Raw genomic sequence first — 6,000 nt, 5'->3', positions numbered from 1 at the left:
ATTTCTAAATTTTTACTGGGCAGCTAACAAGACTTTCCCACAAAGTTTATCCAGACCTTCTTCATAGTGAGTGAAAGGACCAAGGAGAATTGATGACTCTGGCTGGAGTGCAGATGACTGTTGGAAAGCCCAAGTTTTTTCTGGCTGTGTGCTGAGGTCTTGGATTAAGAAAAGGCCATGCTGATATAGCATTTGTTTATTTATCAAATTTAACAAACATCTTTTGAATACCCACTATAGGCAACGTCTGAAATCATGCCATGGAAAAGTGCGTTAAAATCTCTCAGTCTACTTGACCACAACATGAACCTCTTGGGTTTTATTTTGATATATTCTTGGCAAGCAGAAAATAAATATCTTATCTTTGGTTCATCGTGCTGTTGTTCTTTTCTAGCAACAACTTCCTAAACATTAGGGAATGGAAATATATATATATATATATACACACACATACACACACACACACACACATATATATGTGTATATATATAATATTTATATATTAAAGGCTATAATATATATTGTGTATGTATGTATATATACCTGTATGTGTGTGTACACATATATATCAAATATATGTATTAGAATAGAACTTCAGGGATTTTCATCTCTGTAGGATAACCATACAATTTCTATATGATCCTAACACCTGACTCCTTTTTCCTTTCACAAAATAACAAACACCCACACCCCAACTCCAACTATCTGCCTTTAAGTACTTTGGATTCTTCATGTGTTTTACCAGATATAACCAATATTTCATGCCAGAATTTACCACTGTAACTATATCTTTTATCTACTCACCATGAATGTTTTTTATATACCTCCTGGAGCCAAATAGTTACAAGTTCGATTTTACCACCCTTCATACTCATTAAAGTCTAATGTATCTAGAAACCTCTTAGTGGAGAATGACCCAGCTCTCCTGCTGGTTGTTTTGTAGATACCAACACAAACATACTGGCTGTTTGAAGAGCTCCTTCATGCCTGTCCTCCTTCAAGGCTGTCAAAGTCCATAAATTTATGAAGGCCAGTTAAGCTATGAGATTTTTCTTTTCTTTATCCACCAGACACATTGGTCTTAAAAGCCTTGAGATTATTATCCAAGATTTCTGAAGGATGTCTATGGGAGGCAGGGAAAAGTATGTGCCTGTTTTAAAGATTGATTAGAAAACTGAAAGAGTGCCTTTGTCTTTTATAGACCTTGAAGGAACCATAGGCCATGGTGTTCATACATTTTGTTTTAAAGCATTAAAACAATCCCTGAGATGAGTGAAATCTAACCTGTCTTATTCCAGGCCCATGAAATATCCACAGTAGCAACTACTACATACATGTTCATTCAGGACACCATTTCTTCCATGAATTATAGAAAGCTGAAAGCCTAGCCTTAAATTCAGTAGGACAAAAAAGGTAGACAAGGATCCTCTAAAACAGTAGAGTTTTTCTAGGAGTGTAGATAAATTTTTAAGATAAGTGGCTCTAGTCTGTTAGAAGTTCCTATAACAGAATCAAACCCAATGAGAGAGATTCTAAGCAAACTCAAATGTGGCTTCCCTTTTATCTACATTCCCAGTTTTACATGTTTATTAGTTCAGTGAACATACTTTGATCTGTGCTGTTTACCAAATTAATTTTTATCAATAAATTAATGTATTTTATTCTAATTCCATAAAATTAAAATAAAAAATACAATAGTCCTCTGTTCTTCATTTTCACCTACATTTGTTCTCCCCAGAAGCTATGATTTTCACAACTATTTCCAGTGGGAAACCTCAGGTTTGGTTATACTTAAAATTGTTAATTTTTACGGTTTTTTTCTGTATTTTAATACAGAACACCTAAAATTTTTTTTCCTTGAAGAAAAATAAAATGATTATTTGAATAATCATAAATAAATGATTATTTGAATATCATTATGTTACATTTAGTTCCTAATTACTTTTTGTTAGGAAGATTAAAAAAAAGATAAAAGAATATTTTTAAAAAGAGAGAATGGTAAATTAAAATGCAAAACCTTGAATCTGGCTTCACAGTACTGAATAATATAGTAAAATAAATGATACTATATAGAGATAGTATTATGTATATTTTACAAAATTTATCAAATACTTTGAAAATGCAGTATTTTTGTATTATGCATCATAATTATATATATTATTATATAATATGTAAAATTTGTGTAAGTATATGACATATAAACTATATATTTTATATATATGGTATTAAACAAAGAGCTCAAAATTTGAGAATATTTTGTATGTTTATTCTGCGCATTTTCTGAACCAATAAATTCATGATCCTCTACATTATAAATGGAAGTACATATTAGACACCAAAACCCTGTCATTTTTTTTTCTTAAAGATTTTATTTATTTATTTGACAGCGAGGGAGGGAACACAAGCAGAGCGAGTGGTAGAGGGAGAAGCAGGCTTCCCACTGAGCAGGGAGCACGATGCAGGGCTTGATGCAGTGTTCGATCCTAGGGCCCTGGGATCATGACCCGAGCTCAAGGCAGATGCTTAGCTACTGAGCCTCCCAGGTGTCCCCAAACTCTATCATTCTTACAAGTCCTCTACCCTTCATCAGTTACCTGCTGTGTGTGTATATATATATTTGTGTTCAGTTAGCCAGCATATAGTAAACCATAAGTTTTTGTTGTAGTGTTCAACGATTTATTAGTTGCATATAACACCCAGTGCTCATCACAACACGTGCCCTCCTTAATGCCCATCACCCAGTTACACCATCTCCCTACCACTCTCCCTTCTGTAACCCTCAGTTTGGTTCCTGGAGTCCAGAGTCTCTCATGGTTTTTCTTCCTCTCTGACTTCTTCCCATTCAGTTTTCCCTCCTTCCCCCACGGTTCTTCACTCTATTCCTTATGTTCCACATATCAGTGAAACCATATAATAATTGTGTTTCTCTGCTTGACTTATCTCTTAACATAATACCCTCCAGTTCCATCTATGTCAATGCAAATGGTGGATATTCATCCTCTCCGATGGCTGAGTAACATTGCATTGTACATTCAGACCACATCGTCTTTATCCATTCATCTGTTGAAGGGCATCTTGGCTCCTTCCACAGTTTAGCTATTGTGGTCATGGCTGCTATGAACATTGGGGTGCATGTGCCCCTTCCTTTTACTGCATATGTATCTAGGGTAGCTCTATTTTTAACATCTTGATAAAACTTCTTACTATTTTCCAGAGTGTCTGTACAAGCTTGCATTCCTACCAACAGTGTAGAAGGGTTCCCCTTTCTCCACACCTCACCAACACTTGTTTCCTTTCTTGTTAATTTTTGCCATTGTAACTGGTTTAAATTGGTATTTCATCATGGTAAGGTGGTATTTCATTGTGGTTTTGATTTGTATTTCCCTGATGACTAGTGATATTGAACATATTTTCATGTGTCTGTTAGGCATTTGTATGTATTCTTTGGAGAAGTGTCTTCATGTCTTCTGCCCATTCTTGACTGGGTTATTTGTTTTTTTGGTGCTGAGTATGCTAAGTTCTTTACAGATCTTGGATATCAGCCCTTTATGTGAAATATCATAAATTGATTAGTAATTATTAATGGTTAATCTGGTGAAAAAGTTTGCAAACCTCAGTTAGACATCTGTAAATATTGATGGCTCTAGAATGCAATTGAGACTTGTAATTGAGTAAGAAAATATTTTAATAAAGAGAAGTTAATATACTGTTTATGCAGTTATCTTATAGTTTGCTGAGCTTTTTTAATAATAACATATTGATCTATACTCTCAAGCCCCCTGTACATTCAAGGCACTTGGACTTGATCTTATGGGCAATGGGCAGCCAAAAGTGTTACATGTAAGTGAGAGAAATTATTCTGTTTGCTTTTCAAGAATGAAAAGCAATGTGACTAGTGAATGAGAGGAGAGACACTAGAGTAATCCTAGAAAAAGATAATGGGATTAACTTTAAGAAGTCATAATAATGATTTAGAGAGAGAGAGAGAGGAACCAAGAAACAGACTCTTAGCTGTAGAGAACAAACTGTTGGTTACCAGGGGGAAGTGGATAGGGGATGCATGAAATAGGTGATGGGAATTAAGGAGTGCACTTATCATAATGAGCACCGGGTGATGTATGGAACTGTTGAATCACTATTTTGTACACCTGAAACTACTATAATATTGTATATTAACTAGCTGGAGTTAAAGTAAAAAAAAAAAAACTAACTGAATAAATAAATAAGTAAACAAACAAATAAAGCTAAGTAAAGACTAAATAAAAATAAATAAATAAGTAGAGAAAGTTTTTAAAAAGACATAATAATACTATTACAAAAAGGGTAGTTTGGTGAGACATCTCAGAGATAAAATACACAACAGTTGGTTGCCATGGGAAATAGGATGGGAGCTTGGGTAAAACTGAAGGGGAGTAGAAAATACAGGCTTCCAGCTATGAAATGAATAAGTCATGAGAATAAAAGTTACAGCATAAGGAATATAGTAAGTGATATTGTAAGAGTGATGATATAATGGGACAGATGGTAGCTACACTTGTAGTGAACAGAGAAAAATGTATAAATTTGTCAAATCAAGTTGTACACGTGAAACTAATGTAACATTGTGTGTCAACAATGCTCAAATAAAAACAAAATAAATCCACATGTTGTACAAAGCCAGTGGATATATGAAACAAGGGGAGAATGAGTGAGGAGCAAAGGATGATTGGGGTTTCTGTCCTGGGGGTGAGAGAATACAATTATAGTTTCTATTTATACAGCACATCACAATTCACTAAGCACTTTCTGGGATATTTATATCTTATTTCATTTTAAGAATCATAAGCATTTTCTCACAGGTTTCAAGGTAGAAAGTAATTGTTACCAATTGTATATGTCATATGTGTGTTTTCTTTTCTTTCTTTCTTTTTTTTCCAGTACAATAGCTATATTTCATTTCTGTCACTGTTGGCAAGCATTCCCCTAAGGTTTCTAAACATGTTAGTGGTCTTTTTCAAGAAGATATCTTATAAAGAACCACCTCATTGTTAGTTGTTCATTAATAGTTCTCTTACTGGCAATTTGGATGTATGCCCCTTAATTTTGCAAGTATTTTAAAATTAAAATTACTTTCAAAGCATTTCAAATACTCCTGGCAATAACGTCTGCTTGGAGGCAGAATTTTTAATTCTCCTCCCACAGGTCTTTCCTTTTATGATTCCATAGCCTTGTGGGTTTCCTTAATAGTCTGAAATTCCACAATATAATCCATGTGTGTTGAAAGACATCTGAAATCATTGACATGCCTCAGGGTCTCAGGATGAAGCAACTATCAGCTCTGTCTTCATGTATTTGACTCAAAGAGGTAATCTCCCATTTAGGTCCAACTCAGAAATTCCTTCCTTCTCTTTCTCCTCCTCTAGCCCTCTATTTCCTTTTAGAGGAAACTCATTTGTGGTCCAGACACATTACTCAAGTAATACATTTTTATCCCCATGGAAGTCCCTTAGTTTGAACCTCAGTAGAGGGACAATATCTCTTAGTGGACATGACAAAGAGGTAACCTTGGAAGTAGTGGTTAATTTTTATGAGACTCTAAGCAAGAGCTCAGCCACCCTGGAGAAAGAAAAGCTCATCTCTGCTGTTTAGCTAATAAAAGTGCCTTAGTCCCATTTAGGCCAGAAAGCTATGTGAGATATATTGAAAGATAAAGGCTAATCAGTGCTAGCACTAAATTCTCAAATGTCCTGGGATCTTTGAACTGGATGGCCACAGACAGGATGTTGCCTAACTTCCTATTCAATTCAGGAATCCTTAACACTGTTTTCTTGAGATTCATTCAAGGTGCCATGAGTACCTTCTGAAGAGGTGAGACCCTTGCTGGACAGCTCCAGTTGTTAAACATCTGTAACTGTGGACAGCCACGTGCATTCTCTCAAGCTGCTCTAATGTTTTATACTCTTCCTGTTCACCTCCTGTGCTTTTGTGTTCTTGTCTTTCCAGTTCTCCAGTGCTAATTAA

This window comes from Mustela nivalis (assembly GCF_964662115.1).
Source record: "Mustela nivalis genome assembly, chromosome: 2".
In the NCBI taxonomy this organism is placed as follows: domain Eukaryota; kingdom Metazoa; phylum Chordata; class Mammalia; order Carnivora; family Mustelidae; genus Mustela; species Mustela nivalis.
Note: the sequence above shows the minus strand (reverse complement) of the source record.